The 26,219-nt window shown below is 43.2% G+C and overlaps 1 protein-coding gene across 1 annotated transcript in view; it reads left to right on the top strand.

Annotated features, from left to right (window-relative positions):
• LOC114645680 (proline-rich protein 5-like) overlaps window positions 1-26,219 on the top strand; it is a 184,390-nt gene that overhangs the window by 67,718 nt on the left and 90,453 nt on the right. Inside the window, exon 2 of the mRNA XM_028793503.2 lies at window positions 21,856-22,036. The gene's annotated coding sequence lies outside the window, so the exon portion shown is untranslated. The remainder of the gene's footprint in view (window positions 1-21,855; window positions 22,037-26,219) is intronic.

The following is a 26,219-nucleotide window of genomic DNA, read 5'->3' as shown; positions in this document are numbered from 1 at the left end:
GTCCACGAATGGAACGTGTCTATTAGACGTTTGTTTCCGTGTTTGAAGTCGCAGGCGTTCAGAATGATTCATCATTAAGATCCTGGTATAGATGGAATCATTTCTAGTCATTTCCAGGATGACCTAAATTATCTCCCTGGGCAGCAATGTGGACAAATTGAGTCAATGTGTGGGTCACTCATTTCGTTGTCATTGTACTACGCTCCCTTGTTCACCATCGCTCATTCATGTAAATCCCCAGTCCCCCTCCTGCTTTTTTCTCTGATTGTGATGAAACATTTAAATATCATTTGAAATAAGAGGTGTAAGCCGGTTCCCCACGGTACCCAAAGTGTTACGGTGCCTGAACTCGGCGTAACTTGCCATGAGATGTGACACTTCATCCAACTTATAAAAGCGCTTGGACTTGTCTCTTTATAGTACATGGAGTCAGGGCAGGTCTAAGACCTCTTCCAGCTTATTTTTATCATCACTCTGGATCTTTACCTCTTCCATCCTCTGGTGAGCTCGTAACTTTTATCCTCGTCTTCGCCCTTTGTGCCTATGAGCTTACGACTGCTCTGAAGAGTTTCAATGGAGCTCCTTAGGTGTCAGTGATCATGGTGTTACCAGATGAATGCAAGAATATTTCATATATCCCATGTTACGTTCCTCAGAGTCTTTTACTTTCTCAGATTTATAGATGCAGGTAACCAGCCGATCTTTTTGGGCTCACACTTTGACATCTCTCAAGTTTACAGTTTGTCCGAGCTCAGCTCTGCATTGACAGCAGCGTCTCTTCATTTTAATTAAAAAATTCATTCAGACATTTATAGTAATTGCCAGTGGCCAAATCCTATCATTAATAATTAATAACATTAAAAACATTAATAATTGTAAAAAAAAACAGAGAGCTTCTACAAAGGCTGCCACATGGCACGGTGCCCAGACGTAATAAGTTATATACATGTACTGAAATTCATAGTGATTGAAATTTTAAATATCTTCAGTTTCATTTTTTTATTTTGGTGTAGTGTTTCTCACGGAGTGCAGGCTCAGAGTGCTGTAACAAGTTCACTATTTATTAGATTTACTACAGGGTGAGCCAAAAAGAAGTTCCACATTTCAAACGTTTATTGTACAAAAAAGCTACATAGATAAAATAAGTCATTGCGACACAAGAAAGGGAATGCAAAATAGATTTTATTCACTGTGTTTTAAAAATGATGTCTTCAAGGTGGTGGCCATCATTAGCGATACACTCTTCGAGACGATTTCTGAACACTGGCATGACTCGTTCAGCCATTTCAAGGGGAATAGCGGTGATTTTGTGGCCAATAGCGTCCTGGAGGGCTTCAAGGTTTTGAGGTCGGTGTGTGTGTACCTTCGACTTGCGAGAGCCCCACAAGAAGAAATCGCACGGAGCGAGATCAGGTGAACGTGAAGGCCACTGACATCGCCTTGCAGAGAGTGATCAGCTTCCCCAGAAACATCTCCCGCAAAACTTGCATGGATCTCCGCGCAGGCCGTATGAGCTGTTGCTCCAGGCATCCACCACATCTATTTCTTCAAGTTGCGGTCACAAAAAGTTCTCTTAGCATTTCAATGTAACGTCCTGAAGTGACGGTGACCGTTGCTCCCCCCTCCTCAAAAAAGTAAGGGCCTACAATTCCAAATTCTGCAACGGCGCACCAAACAGTAACATTCTCGCTGTGCAGGGGTCTCTGATGAAGTTCACCACGGTTGGTTTCAGCCCAGTAGTGAAAGTTTTGCTTATTTACGCAACCATTCAAATGGAAATGTGCCTCATCACTGATGTCACATGATGATGGCATCTCGATGAACGGTTTGCAGAATGTTGCCGCACAACTCTCCCAGTCTCTCTCAGTGAATTCCTGCACTACCATCACTTTGTATGGATGGAAATTAAGGTCCTCATGCGAAATCAAAGATGTGTTGGAAAGGCCTAAGGCAGAAGCGCGCTGAACATCTAGGAGACTGCAAAATTGATGTCCTTACAGCTTGGATGTTTTCAGGCATTCATACAGTCCGAGGACAGCCTGGAGATTTTCTGTTCAATGTTGTACCCGTCTGTCTAAATTTAGCCACCCACTGAAGAATTGATTTCCAATTTGGGACGTCACCGTTAGGAGGAATGCTGAAGTGCATTTAGAAGACGCATTGCGTGGTGATGATGGATTTGTTGTTTTTGAAGGACGCTTCAACAGCAAAAGCACGGTGCGCACCGCACCAAGGCATGTTGCTGACTGAAAACTACAAGGGAGCTCTTATTAAAGGACCCCCCTACCCCGACCCACCTCGCACAATGACCTTGAGAAATGTGCTGCTTCATTTTGGCTCATTCTGTATTTACATAGGGCACATAAACATACTGGTTACTTTAAACGCACAGTGAAACAGAGCGGTCTCAAACTGAATGTCGTGAGTGTCTGTCTGTCTGTCCATCTGTTGAGACTGCGAGTTTACAGAGGGCAGGAACACAAAAACTCCCATCAGTCGCATCCCTGAAGAAGGTGAACCTCTGGGCCGTCCATAGTCAGTTATAACAAAGTCCAAGGCTAAATGCACGCTACTGCGTTTTCATTTACGGCAATCTCCACTTTAGACTTTTGTCCGTACTTCTCATCGTTTGTAACTCCCGAAAATGGAAGACTTCGAAAATGCTCTCATTTATAGAACTTTGTACGGATTTGAGTGTGAAAATATGCACATGGCAAAATAAAAAAATAAAACAGGAAAATGCGTACGCCCAAAAAGAAAAATCAGATTTCCAAAACTTGGCATAGGCACATTTCTACATGAGGTACCCTTTTACACCTTTGTAAATGTGTATATGTGAACGCGCCATGAATGCAGCCCGAAAACATCCATATATGGAGCGTGCTAATCAACCTCATACATATGCAATCACGATGCTACAGAACTCCATTGGCTGGTAGAGTTGCCTCCCACCTGACGCGTTGAGACCCCTCCACCGGCAGTCAAACATATCTCACTGTACTACGCAACTGAGAGTGTGAGATAATGCAAGGCATCATAGCACCTCTCAAAGATATGCACTCTGCTTGACTGCTGGTTATTTGGCATCATCTTCATATGGTGTGACCATAAGGGGGTGCCAGACACAGCAGTACAGCACGTAATCTCTTTCTCTTCTGCGGTGGGCTGGTGCCCTGCCCAGGATTTGTTTCCTGCCTTGCGCCCTGTGTTGGCTGGGATTGGCTCCAGCAGACCCCTGTGACCCTGTAGTTAGGATATAGCGGGTTGGAGGATGGATGGATGGATGGATGAATGGATCTCTTTCTCTTTCCCTGCAAGTTGGAGGTTAATGTCACACCCAGGATGAAGAAATTGCAGGTTAAGGGCCTTGCTCAAGGGCCCAAGTAGAGTCTTACAGGATTCGAACCAGCAACCTTTCGATTGCTGGTTTCCTAAAAAAAATGATTGAAATTGCATATAAAGTGAAGTTGAGAATTCAACAGTTAAGATCTGCTATGTGGTAGGATCATAGAAGTGTAAAGAAGGTACGGCTCAAGGTATTTTTTTTAATAAAATACAAATGCCATACTGGATATAGTCTGCACAGAGGAGAGAAACAAATTGTAGATGCCTTCTAAAACTCAAGATGGTATTAACTTGTTACACAATGGGGAAACCACAGGCCCAGATGGATATCCACTGGAATTTTGTAAAACTGAACAGTGGGAGGTTATTTACCTAGGCTGGAGTGCCAATCCTGCCACCAACCCTCAAGTTGGGGGACCTGTTTGCTGGGCTGGATGCAGATTAACATCACACCCAGGGTGAAGCGATTGTAGGTTAAGGGTCTTGCTCAAGGGCCCAGCGGAGTAGAGTCACTAATGGCATTTACGGGATTCAAAGAAACCTTGTGCTGAAATCAACCATATTCATTTTTCCCCTCATCAAGCAGCACTCAAAACCCCAGAATGACAAAGTGGAAACATGAGTTTAGAATTTTCTGCCAATGTATTAGTAATAAACCCCTGAAATATCCTCTTCACACAATTGGACCTTTTGCTCTGGCAGGTGTACCCCATTTCGTTGCATTTCGTCGAGGTGTTTCTTCTACAGCTTCTTTGGAGTCCACCTGTGGTCAATTCAGTTGATCAGACCTGATTAGCCAAAGCACACACCCATCTATAGAAGGTCCCACAGTTAACAATGTGGACCACATCAAAAACCAAACCACGAAGTCCTGGGAATTGCCTGCAGAGCTTTGAGACAGGATTTGGTTGAGGCATAAATCAGGGGAAGGCTACAAAAAATGTTTCTGCAGCTCGGGAAATGGAAATGCAACCCTGCAGGAGTCCCTATGGACCGATAGAGGGCACAGTCAGGGGAAGACCTCCCTACTTCCTTTACGGAAGGTTCCCCATGAACACAGTGGCCTTCATAATTCTTAAATGGAAGACATTTGCAACAAACGCAACACATTTCTTGAATGAGGGAGGCCAAACTGAGCAATCAGGGGTAAAGTGAGGTGACCAAGAAACCCAAGGGTCACTCCAGCTGAGCTCCAGAGAACCTGTGTGGAGACGAGGGAAACTTCCAGAAGGACGGCCACTGCCACACTCCATTAATCTGGGCGTTATGGCACAATGGCCAGATAGTTAAAGGCACGTGAAATCCTGCAAAAAAAGCCCCGTAAAGGACTCACAGATCCGCTGGTCCTGAGGAAACCAAGACTGAACTGTATGGCCTCAGTTTTAAGTGTCCTGTCTGGAGGAAACCAGGCACCTCTCTTCACCTGAGCAATACAAAAACAACGGTGAAGTTTGGTGGTGGCAGCATCATGCTACCATGCTGGGGGTCTTTCATTAGCAGAGGTTTGGAGACTGGGGCGAATATTTAGGGACAATGACATAGAGTACAAAGCAAAGACAACACAGGAGTGGCTTAGGGACAGCTCTGGGGAGACCTGACAATAGCCGTCCACTGGTGGTCTTCATCCAGCCTGACAGAGCTTGAGAGGTCCTGCAGAGAAGGACAGAAAATCCCCTAATTCTTTGGGTCTGACGTGACAACTGAAGACTCCAGGCTGGAATCGCTGCCAGAGGGGCTTCAATGGAGTACTGAGTAAAGGGTCTGACTACTTGTGCCAATGGGATATAGTTATACAGTATATATGTAGGTAACCACCCATACAATCAGGTCGTGATTCAGACTACGAATGCCATGAATGTAATTACCACGATCTACATGCTGTCAAATGAACGAACCACACGCCGTGGCACACCGTTAGGGGCTTCGCCTCTAGCGCTGACGTCCGAGTTTCAATTCCCCGAGATGTGGGTGCAGTGAGTGTGTACACCTGATAAGCTCAGAATTAGGGCGAAACACGTGTCACGTACTCTTTGCATTATTTGACAGTAAAATTATTTCAACCATATATATATTAATAATTTCTAAACTCCTGCTGTCACTTTGTCATTCTGGGGGATCGAGTTATATTTGATGTGAGGGATAAAATGAACTTAAATGATTTTAGCACCATTGTTTGTGAAGATAGTACAGGGGTCTGAATGCTTTCTGAAGGCGCCGGAACTCCTTTTGTGGTGAGCACCACATTAAAAAGACTAAAATTAAATATAAGATACAAAGCAGCCATTTGACTGTCACTTCCAGAAAGCGTAGACCTCGTCTTACTGATGCGAGCCCAAGTGATTCATGTCAGTTGCACCTCCCACATTCTCACTTTTCATATTTGTAATGTCCTGTTTTCTTCAGATATCTTCTTTTTTTTTTTGTGTATGTCCATTTAACTGGCAGTTCAAAGAATTGCATCTGTATGAGCATCTATGTGAATATGGTGGGACCTGCAATACACTCCATGAAATGTACAGTATATTAAATTTTTAACATATATGGACATATCAAGATTTGTGCTTCATTTAAATGGTACTCATAGATCAGGGGTCTCCAACATGTCGCTCGCAAGCTACAGGTAGCTCGCAACCCCTTTTTCAAGTAGCCCGCCAAAGGGTTATTGAATCCTACATAAATTTGAAAACTTGATTAGTCAAATTAGGGGTGGGCGATCTTTCCAAAAAAAGATCCTTTTAACAGAAAATCACGATCCACAATCTGAATTGCAGTCTCTCTTTTCAATGTGGCATATACTTAAGAGAATATCTGGACTCAAACTCATCAGGACCTAAGTAACACTTTATTTTAAATATAAAACAAAGTTGAATTCAATTGTTCTCTTGTTTGCTAGCTAAGCGAAGTTAAGGACCACGCCCTGAAGCTGGCGAGTGAGTGAGGAAGGCCTCTCAACCTCGGCCCGTTGCGTGGATCTCGGATTCGCACAAATAATAAAAGCAAACTATGATACGTAGCGAAATGAGAGAAGTCGCAAAATCAACCGGAATGTTCAAGCAAATTATAGAAAAACACCCGATCTAAATCCGTTAAGTAGCTCTCTCGTGAAAAGCGGACATACATACAGACAGACAGAGAGACATTGGATTTTATTTATTATATATTAGTAAACCTTCCAAATAATGTGCAGTTAAAGTCTCAACAGCATTCTCAGCATTTCTGGAGCTTAGCAGAGCCTGATAACTATAAGAATCTTCACCAAGCAGCTCTGATAATGTCTGCTTTGTTTGGGTCTCCATACCGCAGTGAGTCTGACGTGAATGTCATGAGATCAAAGACTGACAGACGAACATTTAAAGGACTCCATCAGAGTGAACCTCAGGGGCTCCACTCCGCCAGACACCTGCCTCTCATGTTGAGTCGTCTGACTAACTAAAAAACACATCACACATGCGACTGGACCTGTGAATAAAGTGACACAGTGACATGTGACAAAATGACAAATGAATAAGTCAGATCTGTGGACTTGGAATTGCATTGTTTTGTTCTGACAGCATTCATGTTTTAATCCAATAGTGTGAGATACACTAGAAAATGCATACAGACATACAGAATGCACTTGCAGGTGAACTCAATATTTTTTGTGATATTTTAATGCAAAATGTGAGTTGTGGACACCAACATTTTGGAAATGTTCAGACAAAACAAGCTTATTCAGTTTGTTTGGGTTGAAATAAGCTATGAGAATAAACGTTAGAAAACAGGAGTAGCTCTCGGCCATTTTCATTTTGTAAAAGTAGCTCTCAGGGGAAAAAAAAAAGGTTGGAGACTCCTGCTGTAGATAAAGTTGAGGTAATTAAAAAAAGAAAAGAAAATTTGACTTTGCTGTAATTTATTCAATGAATAATTAACAGATATGCCATTTTTTGTCTGTAGAAAAAGTTAATCCCCCCCTTGGCTCTATTAATAATAATAATAATTCTTTAAATTTATAAAGCACTTTTCTCACTGCTCAAAGTGAGTGGGGAGCCACTTCAACCACCACTAATGTGTAGCACCCACCTGGATGATACAACAGCAGCCATTTTTGCACTGGTACCCTGTTAGGTGGTGAAGGGGTGAGAGAGAGTTAGCCAATCAGAGACAGGGGGTGATTGGGAAGCCAGAAAAACTAGGCCATGGTGGACATCGGGGTACCCACTACGGTGGCTGCCCTTTACGACCACGGAGAGTCAGCACCTTGAATTTTACATTTACATTTTACAAGGGATGGTGCCATTTTTACACAGGGGGTGTACTTACTTTTTCACAATGAAAGAAGGCAAAGACGATTAACCATTTTCTAAGGCATTTATCCACTTAAGGGTCGCAGGGTGCTGGTGCCCATCTCTTTAATAACATCATATTATAAGGAGATGGTGGGCACACTCCACAGTATGTAAGGTACGGCTGGTTGCGGGCCTGCAGAAGCTCTGCCTCTTCTACATGAGCTGTGTGCCCAAACAAGGCGTCTTTTGTACATCTTGCTGCTCATTTGCTTACACGCATCAGCCTGTCAGACTTTGGCCAAAGAATGCAAATAAAAAATGCCAATGACAAAGAAAAAAATGATATCCCACTTCATTTCTGACTTGTAGAACATGTGAATGAATGTCATGAGGTTTTCGGTGACGACAAGCTCACTTTTAGAATGCCCATGTTGCCCGTTCGGCTTGACTAAACTTGTGTTGTGTTATCTGGTAGTGCCACCTCAGCCTGGGTGCAGTTAGAAGTCAACCTAATGACATGATGGAGGGCGGGCAGCTTGGTGTGACGGCCATTTGAGTTGTTGATACGCATGCAATCACTGCTTACCAACCTTAAGAGAAAACGCAAAGGTCGATGATGTCTGCTCGGTTGAGGGGTGATGGCACCCCCTCATTAGAAAAGGTAGTATAATGCATTATAAGGCAGACACTTATTATTGTGATCTGCCACTGTGGAAGGCGCTATATGCACTGTGTGGCATACAAACTCTACTCAAAGCATCCAGGGTGCAGGACACAGTAAAACGTACAGAGTAAGTCAAAGGGAGTGGCGCTGGTCAACCAAATGGCTAGCCTTGGGGGTCTGGTAAGAGGTCCATGGTGAAGCGTGATTTCTAACTAAATAATCGAGGCCCAGAGTGTGCAGGCTCTGAATGGGTGCGGGAGTGCGCATGCTGGCACTGCTCCAGGGTTGACTGGGGTGCTTGAAAGATCGTGCATTCACGTGCCAATGTGAGTGAGTCAGTCAGGCACCTCAAAGTAGGCAGAGGACCACACCAACACCCAATTGGGCAGGAAATAAGGGAAGCCTACACAACAGTGAGGATGATGATGGAATAGAACAAGATCAACTGAGAAAACCATGAATGAGCGAGCGAGCGATAGAGAGAGGCAGAGCGGTCATTAGCCCCGCAGAAGATTGAAGTAACCTAAGCTTTTCCTAGATGGTCTCCCGTTCAAGTTCTGGTCAGACCCAAATATGCTTAGCTTCAGGTGGTATGGCTTCTTTAAAAGGTACAAGTGTACAGTTTTTTGCTAAACTTCCCTCTTGAGGGTCCAGCAGTAGTCAGAAAGCATACTGGGAACTCCACTTGGCTTGATATTGAAATAAGTGGATAGGACTGGCAAGCTTTGTTGGGATCAATGGCCTGTTCTCGTCCAGATTGTTCTGATGTTTTCCATTTTGTAAATGTTCTGATGAAACTGTTCACCATGCTTGTCACCGACAACTCTGAGGGAAAATGTCTGAAAAGTTATTAAGGGTTCACAAGCAGAAATAATTAATTCAGAGGTCATTTTGTAGGCTCTGCCAGTGCTCATCCTGTTCCTCTTTGCCCAAAGGAGCAGATACCGGTGGGTCCTGCTGATGGGTTAAAGACCTTCTACGAGGGGCTCTGTCCAGCTCTCCTAGAGTAACTGCCTGTCTCCTGGAATCTCCTCCATGCCCTTGAGACTGTGCTGGGAGACACAGCAAACCTTCTGGCAATGGCGCGTATTGATGTGCCTGCCATCCTGGAGAAGTTGGACTACCTGTGCCACCTCTGTAGGGTCTAGGTATCGCTTCATGCTACCAGTAGTGACACTGACCGTAGCCAAATGCAAAACGAGTGACAAAACAGATGAAGAGGAAAAAATGCCAGTGGCCTCCCTCCACCTGTGAAACCATTCATTCCTGTTTTGGAGGTCGTCTCATTGTGGCCCCTCTAGTGCACCAAAGCAGCTGAAATGATGAACAAGCCCCTCTGCTACTTAACTGACCAGATCAATAGCCCAGAAGTCTCACTGGCTTGATGCTATACTCTCATTAAAAGGGTTCCTTTAATTTTTTTGAGCAGTATGTGTTTATATACAATATATATATTGTGATGGACAGCCGGCATTTCAGTCCAGCCGGGACGTCTCTCAACTAAAGAAACCAACCTTTTCAGGGCACTACATCCCCTGGGACGCTAGATGGCAGCTCCCCTGGATGGAAATGGTTCTTTGGATTCCCGCAGGGCAGTATGGGACATGGAGTCCGTCTCTTCAGCCCTGCCATGGGTGCCGCCAGGGGGAGCTCACCAAGAACCCAGGGAATATTACCGTGACGCTAACCCGGAAGTACTTTGGAGTCACGAGGACGGAAACCCGCAGTACTTCCGGGATACTTGAAGAAGGTGTTTGACCCGGAGAAGGAATATTTCCGGGTCATGGACTTTAAAAGGATTGTGGGAAGCCCAGCAGATTGAGCCGGAGTTGGGTGGGATTGTGTCTGGGACGTCTGTCTGGTGGGTTCAACGGGCAACAGTGCCTCTAGTGTCCACAATATATCTATATATATAATATATATAGAGAGAGAGAGAGATGTGAAAGGCACTATATGATAGATAGACAGATCTATGCAAACACGCAGTCCAGTCCCACCCTCTGGAAATGACCCTGTATCTGCCTCAGCCAGGTGTTACGTGGGCAACCCCTAGGCCTGGTCCACCCACTCTGGTCCCCAACAAATAAGGATTCTGCAAGCCGGATCACCCTCTGTGAAACACACCACATGGCCGTAGTGCTGTAACTGACGCTCCCTCACAATGCAGGTAATGTGCCTCATTCGGGACTCCATGAGCAACACAAAGTCAAACCAGCCATACCCAAGGATTCTCCAAAGAGACACCAAAGGAGTCCAGTCTTCGTCTCAAGTCACTGGATAGCGTCTCACAAGCATATAGCAAGACAGGAAGCACCAGGACTCTAAAGACTTGGACCTTTGTCCTTTTGCACAGATATCAGGAGCGCCACACACCCCTTTCCAGCAACCTCATGACCCCCCCCCCATGCTCTCCCAATCCATTCTCTGACCTCATAGGAAGAGTCACCAGAGACATGAATGTCACTGCTGAGGTAAGTAAACCTCTTGTTGAGGTCGACACTCTCTCCACATACAGACACACTGCTGATGGCCGTGCCCAAGAGGTCATTAAAGGCCCTGATTTTGGGTTTTTATCAGGATACTCACAAGCCCAGACACTCAGACCCCCTCACTCAGTCTCTCGAGAGCCCAAATCAGAGCCTCCATTGACTCCGTGAAGATCACAGCATCGTCAGCAAAGTCAAGATCAGTGAATCTTTCTTCGCCAAACAGATGCCCCCCAGCTGCTGGACCACACGACTCTACCCAACACTCAGGCCATGCAAGCATTGAAGAGAGTAGGAGCAAAAACACACCCCTGACAGACCCCAGAATCAACTGGGAAAACACAGAAGTTCTGCTTCCACACAGCACAGCACAGCACTTGTAGTACCAATATACAGGCCGGCCAGGATATCCAGCAACCTTGAGGGGATCTAGCAAAGTCTCAGGATGTCCCACAGGGCAGCTCGATCAACTGAGTGAAATGCTTTACGAAAATCAACAAAGGCTGCAAAGAAACCCTGATGATATTCACGTTTGCACTCCATGTGAACCCTCAGTGCCAGGATGCAGTCGATGGTAGACTTCTTAGGTGTAAAACCAGACTGCTCCAGTCACTGGTATGTGAGCAAATGATCACGGATCCTATTGAGGACGACCCTAGCAAGGACCTTACCCGGCACCGAGAGCAGTGTTATCCTGCAGGCGATCACCCTTCCCTTTCCAGATTGGGACGACAAGTCCCGTTTTCCAGTCAGTTGGAATGACGCCCGTCTCCCAGATGGAAGCAAAGTTTGCTTGCAATGCCAGGAGGACAGCCTTACCACCAGCCTGGAGAAGCAGAAAAAAATATTATAAGAGAAAGAAACACACTTGTACTGATGGTGACGCCGGGGTGTGAGGTGATGACAGTTTCAAAACAACACGCACAAAGGAGGCGTACTAAATCTGCACCAGTACACCCGTGGTCACTAGTCATACTTTTCCAACTGTATTTATGTTGACATTTCTGTTACACGTGAGAACAACGTTTTTGGCTCATTTCTCCAAGGGTTAACATAACATTAAGGAGGCTTCTAAAGGCTTATATACCAAATATACACCCTGAAAAATCTCAACAGCTATGGGTGATGCAAAACTTCTGAGTACATTTCTGAAATCGGCATGAATAAGTACTTGTGAAACCCCCTGAAATTGTTCTGTGACCAAATCTTTGTTGACCAGTGTGACAGACGGGTACCAGCAAGAGTGAAAGGGAAGGTCTACAGGACGGTAGTGAGACCAGCTGTGTTATATGGGCTGGAGACGGTGGCACTGACCAGAAAGCAGGAGACAGAGCCGGAGGTGGCAGAGTTAAAGATGCTAAGATTTGCACTGGGTGTGATGAGGATGGACAGGATTAGAAATGAGGACATTAGAGGGTCAGCTCAGGTTGGGAGACAAAGTCAGAGAGGCGAGATTGTGTTGGTTTGGATATGTGCAGAGGAGAGATAATGAGTATAATGAGAGAAGGGTACTAAGGATAGAGCTGCCGGGGAAAAGGAGAAGAGGAAGGCCTAAGAGAAGGTTTATGGATGTGGTGAGAGAGGACATGCAGGTGATGGGTGTGACAGAACAAGATGAAGAGGACAGGAAGATATGGAAGAAGATGATCCGCTGTGGCAACCCCTAACGGGAGCAGTCAAAAGAAGAAGAAGAAGAAGAAGAGTAATAGGCCAGTTAAGACCGTCCACTTTCTCTAATCTGCTCACTTTTGACATGAGAACTGCAGTAACGATTACGGCAAGAACACGTAAACTCCACATAGACAGCGCTCGGGATTCAAACTCGGCGTCCCGAAGAGAAGCTGTGAGGCAGCAGCACTCTCCACTCCACCATCCATCCAGCAAAACCTTCCTCAAAATACATTGTCTTTGTTATGACAGCCATTGATCCACCCTTACCATAAAAAGAAATAGAATAACCAGAATTTGAAAAGGAAAAAAAAAAAAAACAATGAAGGAAAATATGACCAGAAGACCTTACACTGGAGCTCTTTTTTTTTTTTTTCCCCAGTTTTGTTCCATTTCCTACTTTTTTCCTGCTGCTCGGTTTACTTGCCATTTTAATAGGGCTGAGTCAGAGACACAGAGAGACCGAGAACCCTGGCACGGGCCCGTGGCTCCATCTGGAAACCATTGCACGTTACGGAGGATGGCAGAGAAGTGAGACAGGAGCCTTGTGGACCTTGTGTAATCTCCCATATGGCACCGCATTTAAGATTTGGATGTGGCACGTTGATCATACGTGGGCTCATGGCCAACATGTGTTTTTTGAGATGAGGGAGAAATTCTGAGTATCTGGAGCATAAACCGTGTGGACATTGAGCCTGTCTTCTAGGACGACTGGTATAGAAGAAAAAAAAAATGAAACTTAATCTGCCACCCCCCACACAGACAGTCACTGGAATAAAAATTAGGAACTCTGGACCTGTGAGGTACCAGCTGTGCCATCCTGCTGCAGTTGATATTTTGGGTTTAAAAAAATGTGTGTCTGTGCTGATCAAGTGAGGAGTGAGCTGGGGGCACTCTGCCTTAACAGCACCAGCATGATGAAAACATGTGCCACCCAGCTCTGAGGGGTCCTTCAGCTCCTGTTCTCCCTTTCCCTGAATTTGCAGAGGGTTCCCCAGCTGTGGAAAACATCCTGTGTGGTCCCAGTGCCAAAGAATGGGACATTCCAGTGAGCCCAAGGACTTCAGAACAGTTGCTCTTACTTCATACATCATGAAGACCTTTGAGAGGCTGGTCCTAAAAACAGCTGTGACCCCTGAACATCTGGACCCTCTGCAGTTTGCCTATCAGAGACAGATCAGTCTGGAGGATACTCTCACGTACATGCTGCCCAGAGCCTACTGCCACTTGGACCATGCTGGCATCACAGCCAGGATCACATTATTTGACTTTTCTAGGGCTTTTAATGCTTCATCAACTGGGTGAAAAGTTGATGGCTTTGAATCTTGATGCCCCCTCAATCTCCTGAATCATGGACCACCTGACCAACAGACAGCCATTTGTGAGGTTGAGGGACTGAGTGTCAGAAATGGTGGTGTGTCATACTGGAGCACCTCAGGGCTTTGTCCTGTCTCCATTCCTGTTTACCCCTCTACACTACAGACTTCCAGCACAATACCACCTACAGAAATGTTTAGATGACTCGTCCATCATTAGTAATGGAGATGCGTCAGAGCACAGGAAAGATGTGGAGGTGCTGGGACAACAACCTGCAACTCAACATCAGCAACACAAAAGAGCTGGTGGTGGACTTCCAACATGCCAAGGAGCCTCTGAGACCAGTCAACATTCAGTGGTGCAGAGCTACAAGGACCTGGGGGTTTACATGCATACCAAACTGGACTGATCTGACAACACAGTGGCACTGGACAAGAAGGGCCTGAGCAGACTGGACTTATTTTTTGTTCTTTATTTCACCCAATACAATTTCTTGTATTAGGAATTTGTTCGTTTTTCACATACCCCTTGGGGTCAGAGTGCAGGGTCTGACGCAACTGCAGGTTAAGGGCTTAGCAGAGTAGGATCTGTTTTAGCAGTGACAGGGATTTGAATTGGCAACCTTCTGGATACCGGCGCAGATCCTTAGTCTCAGAGCCACCACTCCGCCCTAAGACAGGCCCATGTCCTCATGGTTTCTGTTTCTGTTCTACATACTTGGAATTTCTACTTCATCTAAAAAAAAACACGCTAAGGAGACTTCGGCCTTTGGATGTGTGCAGCAAGCTGCTGGAAATGTTCTGCCAGTCCATACTAGCCAATGTGGCATTCTATGCTGAAGTCTCTTGAGGAAGCAACTTGAGCTCAAAAAGAAGCACAGTGGCAGAACAAAACTTATCAGGAAAGCCTGCGCCATCACAGGGCCAACCCTGGGCACACTGGAAGCTGTGGTGGAAAAGAGGATGGTGGCAAAAATTAGATTTCAACTTGAAAAATCCCCTCCATCCCCTGTGGAGGGCGCTCTCTTGGATCACTTATAGCCACAGGCTCATTCCAACATGGTGTGCTAAGAAGAGCCTCTGGGGGTCTGTTCAGCCCGCTGCTCTCAGGATATTCAATGCTTCCAGCTGATATCCTCATTACGTTCATTTTTATTTATTTATTTGCTCATCGATTGGCTGTATTATCTGTCCTGTGAGTCTGTTGTAATAAAGAGACCATACAGTCATAAAGGTTTGGGGTTTCCGGCCCCGTATACTGTAAATATTAAAAAATAAAGGCGTCAATTTGCTGACGTTCGTCCATAAACAAAAGACAATCATCCCTTCGCAAAGGGGGAAACTAAATAATGAGGGACCGGAAACTGGTGACAGGAATGCTGGGAGGAACCAAGGTGAATTATGGGCCATGACGTCATCAGAGGGAGACCAGAGGAAGGGATGGAATGCGGAAGTGAAGGTTGGTAGTCCGGAGGACGTTTTTATGGCGGTGTTGCGTCAGGCTTTCTGCGGGAACAAAAGAAATAAAGGTTAGTGCCCCGTCTCCAACCCCTGACATGATGCTGTACGCTGCTTGTTGAGTCTGTTCGCGGCTCCCTAAGCGCACGTGCGTGACACTGTATTCTTGTGTTTTATGCTTCTGCTGCCATATACATCTGAATTTCCCTGTGGGATTAATCAAGTTTATCTAACCTAACCTCATCTAATCTAAAAATGGATTGTTGAATGAATGAACAAATCACTTAGTGATCTTCTCTCTGTTATAAAAGAAAATCTTGAGACGAGACTATTGCCAAGAGATTTTTTCAAGTCCCGCCCTTCTCTCCACCATTTCTGGTTCACGGCCCACTCACCTCTCATTCGTGTGAATGCTTTTGTCAGACTCAGTTCCTGTACTCACAGCTCTTATAAATTTTTACGTTTTCCTCACTTTAAGTTCCCAATTAAAGAAGACGTATTATGTCCAAAACTTACTGAAGAATTTTATCCCGAAGGATTATCAACAGAAGAAATGAGTGCACGGGAAATCCTAGCACTGAGAAACTATAAAGTCAAATGAATTAAACGCGAAAATTGTCGATCGGTTACATGGCAAATTGGTTAAATGAGTATCAATAGACTGTGCTGAAACAGTTGGTGGTGATGGTGCGGAAGATGAAAACATCAACTTACAATATCCCATAGAATATCTACAAGCGTTAACACCGTCTGGTCTTCCACCGCACAAATTACTGTAGAAAGAAGGATGTACAGTAATCCCTCGCTATATCGTGCTTCGACTTTCGCGGCTTCACTCTATCGCGGAGTTTATATGTAAGCATATCTAAATATATATTGCAGATTTTTTGCTGGTTCACGGATTTCTGCGGACAATGGGTCTTTTTATTTCTGGTACATGCTTCCTCAGTTGGTTTGCCCAGTTGATTTCATACAAGGGGCACTATTGGCGGATGGCTGAGAAGCTACCCAATCAGAGCACGTGGTTAAGTTCCTGGGTGCTGATTGGCTCAACGATGGAGAGCAGCATTCGATTCCGCTTTGTGTTAGCCAGCATCTCGTCTCACTCATTCAGCATCAATGTGTTTCGTTGTTGGTGAGTACCCATAACTAATCTTCTACGTACTCAGTACATGTACGTATGTTTAGTGTAACTGTACACACATTTTATACAATTTTTCTTGCATTGTACGTATTTATTGCTGGTGGCCTGTCTATCGTAATGGCTGTAACATATGTGATATCGGAGACGCTCAATATCTAATATAACTGAGTAAGTAAAACGAGTGCATTACTGTATATACAGTAAATATAAAATTATTTTTGTTAAAATATGTATTATTACAATGTGTTTAAAACTGTATTACGTATTAAATAAAACTCCTCAATGATACACGATACGTATGTTTGTGCGTAGTATATAAACACGTGTTTACATACATAATTTCAACGAATCTTACCTAATATCTAAGAGAATATAAAGGGTTTATGCTGTATAACTGTGCGGGAAATGTTTATAAGTGTGTGGGAGAGTTTATAAGGGCTTAAAATATATAAAAATAACCACATAAACATATGGTATTTACTTCACAGATTTTCACCTTTCTGGAACACAACCCCCGCGATCAAGGAGGGATCACTGTATCGTAATGTTATTGCGTAATTTATGTCTGAGTGATGAGGCTATGCAGTAGGACAAGATTAGTTGTATTGAAAATTGGGAGAGCAATTCTAACATGTAAAATTTTAACAGACGACAAGAAAGGTAATGTAGTCCATCTTCACTAATGACATTAGACACCAAAGGAGATCTTGATATGCCATTCGTATTAAAACGTTTACAATTTCCTGTTAGAATAGCTTTTGCTATGACAATTAACAAATCACAGGGACAAACATTCAAAAAAATTGTTTCATTTATTAGAGAGAAAGAAACGAAATTCACTCACGGGCAGTTATACGTTGCGTTGTCACGATGTAAGTCCAAACACGGAATCAAAATTCAATGCGATATTGATGAAAAATTAAAAGCGAAAAGAGATTGAATATATGGACACAGGTGATATGACAGACGTTTGTAGATATTGTTTGGCTTTAAACTTTAAGTCGGAGACTTGAACATCGTCTAATTCATGTTGCCATCAGGGAAAAGTCGTGTTTCTTCCCAATGAAGAGGCGTATCCGTGAGAATTAAAAGTTTTGTTGTTTGCGAGCGGGCAGAGTCACAAAGTTGCTGGCACGTAGCACTGGCAGGGGGGTTAACGAGTGAAGCGAGCAGGAGGCAAAGCCCCCTAGTATTTCAGAATAATAATAATTCTTTACATTTATAAAATGCTTTTTCTCACTGCTGAGAGCCACCAGTAATGTGTAGCATCCACCTGGATGATGCGATATCTGCCATTTTTGCGTCAGTACGCTCACCACACATTAGCAGTTAGGTGGTGAAGTGGTGAGAGAGAGAGAGAGCCAATTAGAGGCAGGGGATGATTAGGGGGCCTGAATGACCAGGACATAGTGGGCAATTTAGTGGGCAAGACATCAGGATACACCCTGCTCTTTACCACAGATGCCCAGGGATCATTAATGACCACAGAGAGTCAGGACCTCGGTTTTATGTCTCATCTGAAGAATGGCACCATTTTTACAGCACAGTGTCCCCATCACTGCACTGGGGGCATTGGGATCCACATTCAGACAACAGAGTAAGTGCCCCCTGCTGGCCTCACCAACATCTGTTCCAGCATCAACCCAAGCTTTCCCTGGTTGGTCTCCCATCCAAGTACTGGCCGGGCCTGAACATGCTTAGCGTCAAGCAGATGACCTCTTCTGAAGTGTGGGTGGTATGACTTCATATAAGTTACTCTAACAATCACGAATGAATCTTCAAAAGACTAAGAGTGCAAATCTCAAGATATTGCCCATTTTTAGATACTTTAGTGTTAATGATGCATAAATTATGCAATGCTGCTTCTTGGCACCAATGGTGCCTGTCGTGTCTGGTGTTAGCGAGCAGCTGACTTGCTGCCTCGGACAGTTCAGTCCCGATGGCAGCTGTACACATTTGGTGAAGGGTGGATTTCCTGTTCCTATTGTGTCCTGATTTAGTGATGCATCTGCTGCAGCCTCGTGGACAGGAGGTGAGTTCGGAGTTCAGGAAGGCAGAAGAGCATAGAAGCCGGCTTGCAGCCATCACAGAGGAGAAGGGGTAGGAAACGCATTGTAGCCGCTCAGTTCAGGTAAGCAAATTCAAGGATCTGTTTCTGCTGGAATGTCCTCCGCTCTTGACCATAATTGGCAGAAGAAGTTTTCAATAATTATTGTGTGGTTTAGAAACTTAAGGGCTACAGAAAAGATACAGTATGAAGTTTGTATGGTTGCTGGTTCCTATGGAGGGCACAGTGGGTAGAGCTGCAAGCCTCACTGTACTTGGAATGTGGTTACATTTCCAGCAGGGAGTGAAAGTTCCATATGTACATTTTACATACCCTCCATGTTTGTGTGGATTTTCCTCCAGGAACTTCACATTGGACTTTTGGAGGAAGATGTGGTAGATTTTTTTTTTTCATTCTAGTTTTGTGTGCCTGAGCTGCAGTTTTTCTAGCCCACTGTCTACAGGGGCTTTCTCTCTATGGTAGGCAGGGTCCTCCCCATCACCCTGTGTCATGTAGATTGACTTCACCAACTTCACTGCATGGGAGTCTGCCCTGCGTTCACCTTATTCAGGGTTAACATCTGCCGTACACCTAAAGCTGCTGGTTTAGGGCCTGTGAAAAAGGAATGATGGCTTCAAAAGAAGTTCAGCACGGCATCTTACGACTTCATGGACACCCTGACTTCACATAACTTATTGGTTCCGGCTTAGGCTTCATAAGCTCTCAGGGACAAAAACAGGAACACCGAATGTGGAGTCAAAGACACAAAATGGAAGTTAAAGCAAACCTGCTTAATATGAAAACAAGAGGATAAAACGGGGGAAAAAAAGGTTTGGGGCAACAAGGGTGACCCCAATTAATGCCCGGATGAAAATAAACGCTTCTGGAGAAACAAATATATCAGTGCTGACAAGGTGCGGGCTCTTCAAAAGCCAAGGGAGCTGCTTGTCGGACCTCCATTCCAGTCAGAAGCTACGTAGTAAGTGACCCCCAGCTACGGGTATTCGGAGGCTTAAGGTGTGGAGGGAGCAGAAGGGATAGATCTTTGGTTGGACAGCAAAGAAGAAACATCAGAGATAGACTGATATGAAAGGCACTATATAACAGATAGATAGATATCTGAACGGCACTATATGATAGATAGATAGACAGATATATAGATATATAGTGCCTTTCAGATATCTGTCTGTTATATAGTGCCTTTCAGATATCTATCTATCATATAGTGCCTTTCAGATATCTATGTTATATAGTGCCTTTCAGATATCTATCTATCTATCTGTTATATAGTGCCTTTCAGATATCTATCTATCTATCTGTTATATAGTGCCTTTCAGATATCTATCTATCATATAGTGCCTTTCAGATATCTATCTATCCATTATATAGTGCCTTTCAGATATCTATCTAACAGATAGATAGATATCTGTAAGGCACTATATAACAGATAGATATCTGAAAGGCATTATATAACAGATAGATATCAGATAACTATCTATCCATTATATAGTGCCTTTCAGATATCTATCTAACAGATAGATTGCTATCTGAAAGGCACTATAGAACAGATAGATAGATATCTGAAAGGCACTATATGATAGATATCTGAAAGGCACTATATGATAGATATCTGAAAGGCACTATATAACAGATAGATAGTGCCTTTCAGATATCTATCTATCTATTATATAGTGCCTTTCAGATAGCTATCTATCTATCTATTATATAGTGCCTGAAGATATCTGAAAGGCACTTTATTGCAATCCCTTGGCTGTAATAAACAGACATCCACAAGTCACTTTGCTAAGATAGCCGCTACCTAATTTTTTTTTGAATTTCCAGAATATATCAGGTCATAAACTTTCAATGATGACCAAATTTAAGGTTTGATCTCCAGTAGTTTACAAGTAATCATGTGATAGACGGACATTCCTTAGCGTTTTATAAGCAGTATATATATATATAATTTTTTTTTCTTTATATCTTAGCACATGGTATCTTATGTTAAATATCCAGAATAACATCCAACTTAATAAAAAGACAAGTGTCTGTGTATTTGCATGTCCATCTGATTGCTATGTCTCTGTCCTCCAACAGATGACGCATCACAACCAATAGTACTGCTTAAACAAAGCCCATACTAAATGGCATTTAATAGATGTGCCATCTGCTGGAATGATAAATCCAGCGCATCTGTTGGAATAACAAATGTCCATCCGTCCATCCATTTTCCAACCCGCTGAATCCGAACACAGGGTCACGGGGGTCTGCTGGAGCCAATCCCAGCCAACACAGGGCACAAGGCAGGAACCAATCCCAGGCAGGGTGCCAACCCACCGCATGAATAACAAATGTGATGCATTTTATTGCTGCATGCATTACAAAATCAACAGAATGTAACTGCAACTTACAAATGAGGTTAGTCACATGACTTCCCAAATTGACGTAATGCTCACAACATCAGTTGCAAAATGCCCATGGAATGAGACTATAGTAAGGATTAGAGTGTTGGCAGGGTTATCTGCCTCAGAGTGTGTTTCGTGACTGATGTTGTGTGTTACGTGACCAACGTCATACAGTATATGTTTCAGACTGCAGTTAGACCTGTCTCAGATATATTCCAGCAGATGGTGCACAGCAAACGTTAATGCTGAGGTCTACGCTGAATACTTAGATTTCAACCCATCTTAGATTGGGGTATCACAGTTAGTGTTTTATATAAAATATTATGCAACTAAATCTTTAAAAAATCCTTTTATAATAAGATGTTGTGAAATTAGAGAAGAGAAGGTTATTCTTTATATCTAAATGCACAATACTTGATATCAGATAAAGTGCTGTTTACATACAGACTCACAATATCTTACATCATACACTCACTGGCCACTTTATTAATTAACAGACAACTATTGTTGGCTTCCATGTGTGTTAATCATTTTCTAGTTTGTTTTCAGAGGTCTGTGTCTTTCTGTATTTTGTAATTTGGACACTTGCATTTGTCACAGCGCTCTGCGCCTGCACTCCGTGAAGAACGCTACACAAAGTTAAGTGAGTTGACGATAAAATGCCTCTAATCAGCAGTCTTCTGAAGATAATCACAATGGGCTGTACAATGGCAGACCCCACAGTCTGACCCCCAAAACTCACGCGAAAAAGACAATGTCCCCTCCGGGGATTGATACAAAGTACCAAATGAGGCTGGCCTGTTTAAAGAGACCAGGATTTTCTTTCAGGATTCCACGCAATGTTAAATACAAGATATTACAAAAAAATCAGATCACATCGTTTAAATTAGGAGGAAACATGGGAAGTATTCACCCATCTGGTGTCTTGTAGTTGCCTGGCAATGGCATATACCAGATACTGTATATATTTAAAAATAAATCAAACTCGTGTGTCACCTTTAGTTCTGTGTCAAGCCCTTCATACTGTAACTCAGCCTTACTTTTTTTGCCTTGTTAGGGTCCTGGTGGCTCATCGTTCTGCACCTTCTGGAGGATTTGGAGCCATGACCTTTACCACAGTCCACATTTTTTGAAAAGAAGAAGAACATGCCGTTGCTGGCACAGAGGAGGTCAGCTTGCATCTATGGCCCCGTAAGACGACACGCGAAACGGATGCTGAGACTTTGGAAAAACCACAGGTAAGGGGATGCAAGGATTTCCAGAAATGTTCACAAAGTCCAGTTGTAAGAGAACCCAAAGTGTCAAGTCAAGTCAAGTCAACTTTATTTATAAAGCACTTTACATACAACAGCCGCTGACCAAAATGCTGAGCACGCGTGTCCAGCAAACAAACAAACAAACAAAGTCACTTTTGCATTTGTTCCTATTTTTGTATTTGTGCTGGGAATTAACAGAAGTAAAGACCAGCCCCCCCCCCAACCCACCGTCATTATTGCCTTACAGTTGTACTTCTTTTTAGAACGTTCAATAATAGCTTTATAAATAGACAGCAATTATGAGTGGAAAACACCCTCTTGTTTACCAACTTTTTTTAGATGCGAAAAGAGGAAACTGCTAAAATAATAAAAGCGTGAGCCTTTTATCTGATTTGAATCGAAAGTCATCAGAGTGGAACTGAAACAGACTGATGCGTTCACATCACTTAGGATTATTAAATTCAGAAAAATAAAAACAAACTGACAAATCCCATAATCAGTTGGAGGTCAGTCAGTTATTGTCCAACCCGCTATATCCTAACTACAGGGTCACAGGGGTCTGCTGGAACCAATCCCAGCCAGCACAGGGCACAAGGCAGGGAACAAATCCCCTGGCAGGGCACCAGCCCACTGCAGGGCACACACTAGGGACAATTTAGCATCACCAATACACTTAACCTGCATGTCTTCAGACTGTGGGAGGAAACCCACGCAGACACGGGGAGAACATGCAGGGAGGACCCGGGATGCAAACCCGGGTCTCCTTACTGCGACGCGGCAACGCTACCCACTGCGCCACCGTGCCGCCCTCAGTTGTAGGTTTTATGGGAAATTTTTTTTTTTTTGGTATGGATTTAGCAACTTTCAAGGTACTCTGTGTGCATTTTTAAAAATGTCACCTTTTCTACTTTATTTTTTTTTTTAATAGTGCTAGCTGTGCTACCCATCTAAGTCAGGCTAAAATCAGAGTAATTAATGGAGACCTCAGCGTAAACGTCTGCAGGCCAGCATGTCCGTCCACTTGGTATGTCCCTGTACCAAATGGTAAGAAACAGAAAGTGCTGCTGGTAGTGATGCGCCATCTGTTGGATATCAGAGACATAGCAACCGGACAGTCAGGCCCAGTTCTAGAGGCGAAGCCGCCATGGTGCTGTTTAATTTCAGCCGCCCCCTCACCCTATAATACTCGTTTTCTAAACCAGTGTATTTAAAATTAAACATTTTCACTATTTCCTTAAATGTCAAAAAAAAATTAAAGAAAATTTCTTCGTAGGTACAAGAAAACTTGACTTATGCATTTAACGAATCGACGACAAGTTTAATTAATTCATCAGTAAAATTCCGAATATAAAGCGAGTGCCGATTACAGACTTAATTTTCTTGAAAAAGACGTCGCCTCATATTCTCACAAATACAAAATTTAGCAAAAGTCTATTTCTTCACATCACACCTGTGAAAGATATTTACAGGAAAACAAAATATGAATATGCATATATAGTAAAACAATTTGAAAAGTAAGCGTTTATTATTAAATTACGTGTATTATAATTATTCCACTAAATAAAATATTAAAATTGCACTCTGCTTGTTTTCTTACTTGCAAGTTCGTCAATAATGCCATCTAAGTTAATTTCTTCTGACAAATCTTTCTCAATTGCAATTAAACCTAAATTAGTCGATGTCTCTTGGCATCTCGACGATCTTAAGTAAGATTTAATTATTTTTAGTTTAGAGAAACTTCTTTCGCCTGTCGCAACTGTGACTGGCAGGGTTAAATATATTCTTAAGATTGACGTTTCGCTTTCCTTTCCGACATCTTCAAGCTAAAGTTAAGGGAAAAATATTACAAGTTAATTTCTATTAATACAGTCCCTTCATGCCAACCCTTATAAGCTAGATATGTAATACTTTAATATACTTTACCTCCCAATTTACAGGTAAAACGACTTCCAAAATTATATTTAAACTTGCGCTTTTAACAATAACAAAGATTGTAGAAACAAACACTGAACACTACAAAAACGTTTGATTGATGTGCTGCGTACTTTAGCTGCCACGAGTCACGTGTTGTGACCTGCGCGTTTTTCTTTGAAGCAACTTACCGACATTCGACGGGAAAAGACGAACCCCGCGCCGAGCCTGCGTTCTGTTGAGGGCGGCCGCCTTCGCACATGCGCGCTTTGCATGACCCGGCAGAACCCGGCCTGCAGAAAGTCATACAGACAGACACTTGCCCTTTTATTAAGGTGAATGTCTTATTAGTATCCATTTATACAAATCAAAAAGTTTCTGCACTTCATTTTTAACTCTTTTTATTAAGAATTTCAAAAACAAATTCCATCACTTTTCTACACTGTCATCTTTGTTTGCGATGCAATTTTCCCAGCATGGTACCAACTTTTTAATGCCCAATTACTACTCCTCCCGCTCTCACCATTTCCAACGAAAATATAAAAGTGCAGAAATGTTTCAAACATCCTTTGTAATTCTAATGTAAATTGTAAGAAACTTTCTTTCTTTCACCTCCGTAACATATCCCGTGTTCGCTCCTTCCTCTCCTTTTCTAACGCTGAGAAACTTGTCCCTGCTTTTATCACATCCCACATCGATTATTGTAATTCACTACTGGCAGGTGCCCCTTCTAATCCTGTATCACAACTCCAGCTTATTCAAAAAAGTCCTTACTTGGACCAGCAGCAACGAGCACATCACACCTATCCTGCTCCGTCTTCACTGGCTCCCTGTGTCTTACAGAATCGAATATAAAATCCTACTAATAACCTACAAAGCCTTAAATAACCTCGCACCAAACTACATCAGTGACCTTCTCCATCACTATGTGCCTGCCCGCCCACTAAGGTCCTCTGATTCTGGTAATCTTGTTGTACCCCTCACTAATCTACACTCCATGGGTGACAGCAGGGCCTTCAGCTGTATAGCGCCCAGACTCTGGAATGACCTACCGAAATTAATCAGGTCAGCCGACTCCATGAATTCATTTAAAAAACAACTCAAAACTCATCTGTTCAGAAGGCTTTTAGCTCTACTTGACTTTATTACTCTTCTCTCAGTTTACCTCTCTGTCAAGATGCTCATGTAACCTGTATGTGTGTGCGAGACCATCAATGATGTTGTCTATTAGGCTTTTTCTCTGAATTCACTGTCGTAATCTTCTTTATTTATTAGTCTGGTTTGTACAATGCTATATACTGTATACTCTGCCATTCTGTCTTATATTCTGTAAGTGCCTTGAGCATGGGAAAGGCGCTATATAAATAAAATGTATTATTATTATTGTGTTATTTCTAAATGACTTTAATTAGATTTGATAACGGGGAGTGGTGATCAACAGTACAGAGTAATGGAGATTGTGGAAGAGAAGTGAAAAAGAGAGTGCAGGCAGGGTGGAGTGGGTGGAGAAGAGTGTCAGGAGTGATTTGTGACAGACGGGTGTCAGCAAGAGTGAGAGGGAAGGCCTACAGGACAGTAGTGAGACCAGCTATGTTATATGGGTTGGAGACGGTGGCACTGACCAGAAAGCAGGAGACAGAGCTGGAGGTGGCAGAGTTAAAGATGCTAAGATTTGCTTTGGGTGTGACGAGGATGGACAGGATTAGAAATGAGGACATTAGAGGGTCAGCTCAAGTGGGACGGTTGGGAGATTTCTTTGGTTTGGATGTTTGAAGAGGAGAGATTCTGGGTATATTGGGAGAAGGGTGCTAAGGATAGAGCTGCCAGGGAAGAGGAAAAGAGGAAGACCTAAGAGAAGGTTTATGGATGTGGTGAGAGAGGACATGCAGGTGATGGGTGTGAGCAAGATGGAGAGGACAGGAAGATATGGAAGAAGATGATCCACTGTGGCAACCCCTAATGGGAGCTGCCGAAAGAAGAAGATGATTAGATTAGATTGGATAAACTTTATTCATCCCATGTGGAAATTTAAATGCATCCAGCAGCAGAAACATAAAAAAACAATACAGACTCACAGGATAAATACTACAATCAATCAATCAGTCAATCAATCAATCAATAATATATATTGTGCAGAAATTGCAGAATGATTTTCAAAATGAATGTAAAGGTTTAGTTTGGGACGTCTGCAGAGAGCATTACACACGATGTAGCGATGAGGAATAAAAAGAACGTTGGTCTTTTAGATTGGATT

The sequence above is a fragment of the Erpetoichthys calabaricus genome, chromosome 2, assembly GCF_900747795.2.
Source record: "Erpetoichthys calabaricus chromosome 2, fErpCal1.3, whole genome shotgun sequence".
Classification (NCBI taxonomy): domain Eukaryota; kingdom Metazoa; phylum Chordata; class Cladistia; order Polypteriformes; family Polypteridae; genus Erpetoichthys; species Erpetoichthys calabaricus.
Note: the sequence above shows the minus strand (reverse complement) of the source record. Positions and strands in the feature narration are given on the sequence as shown.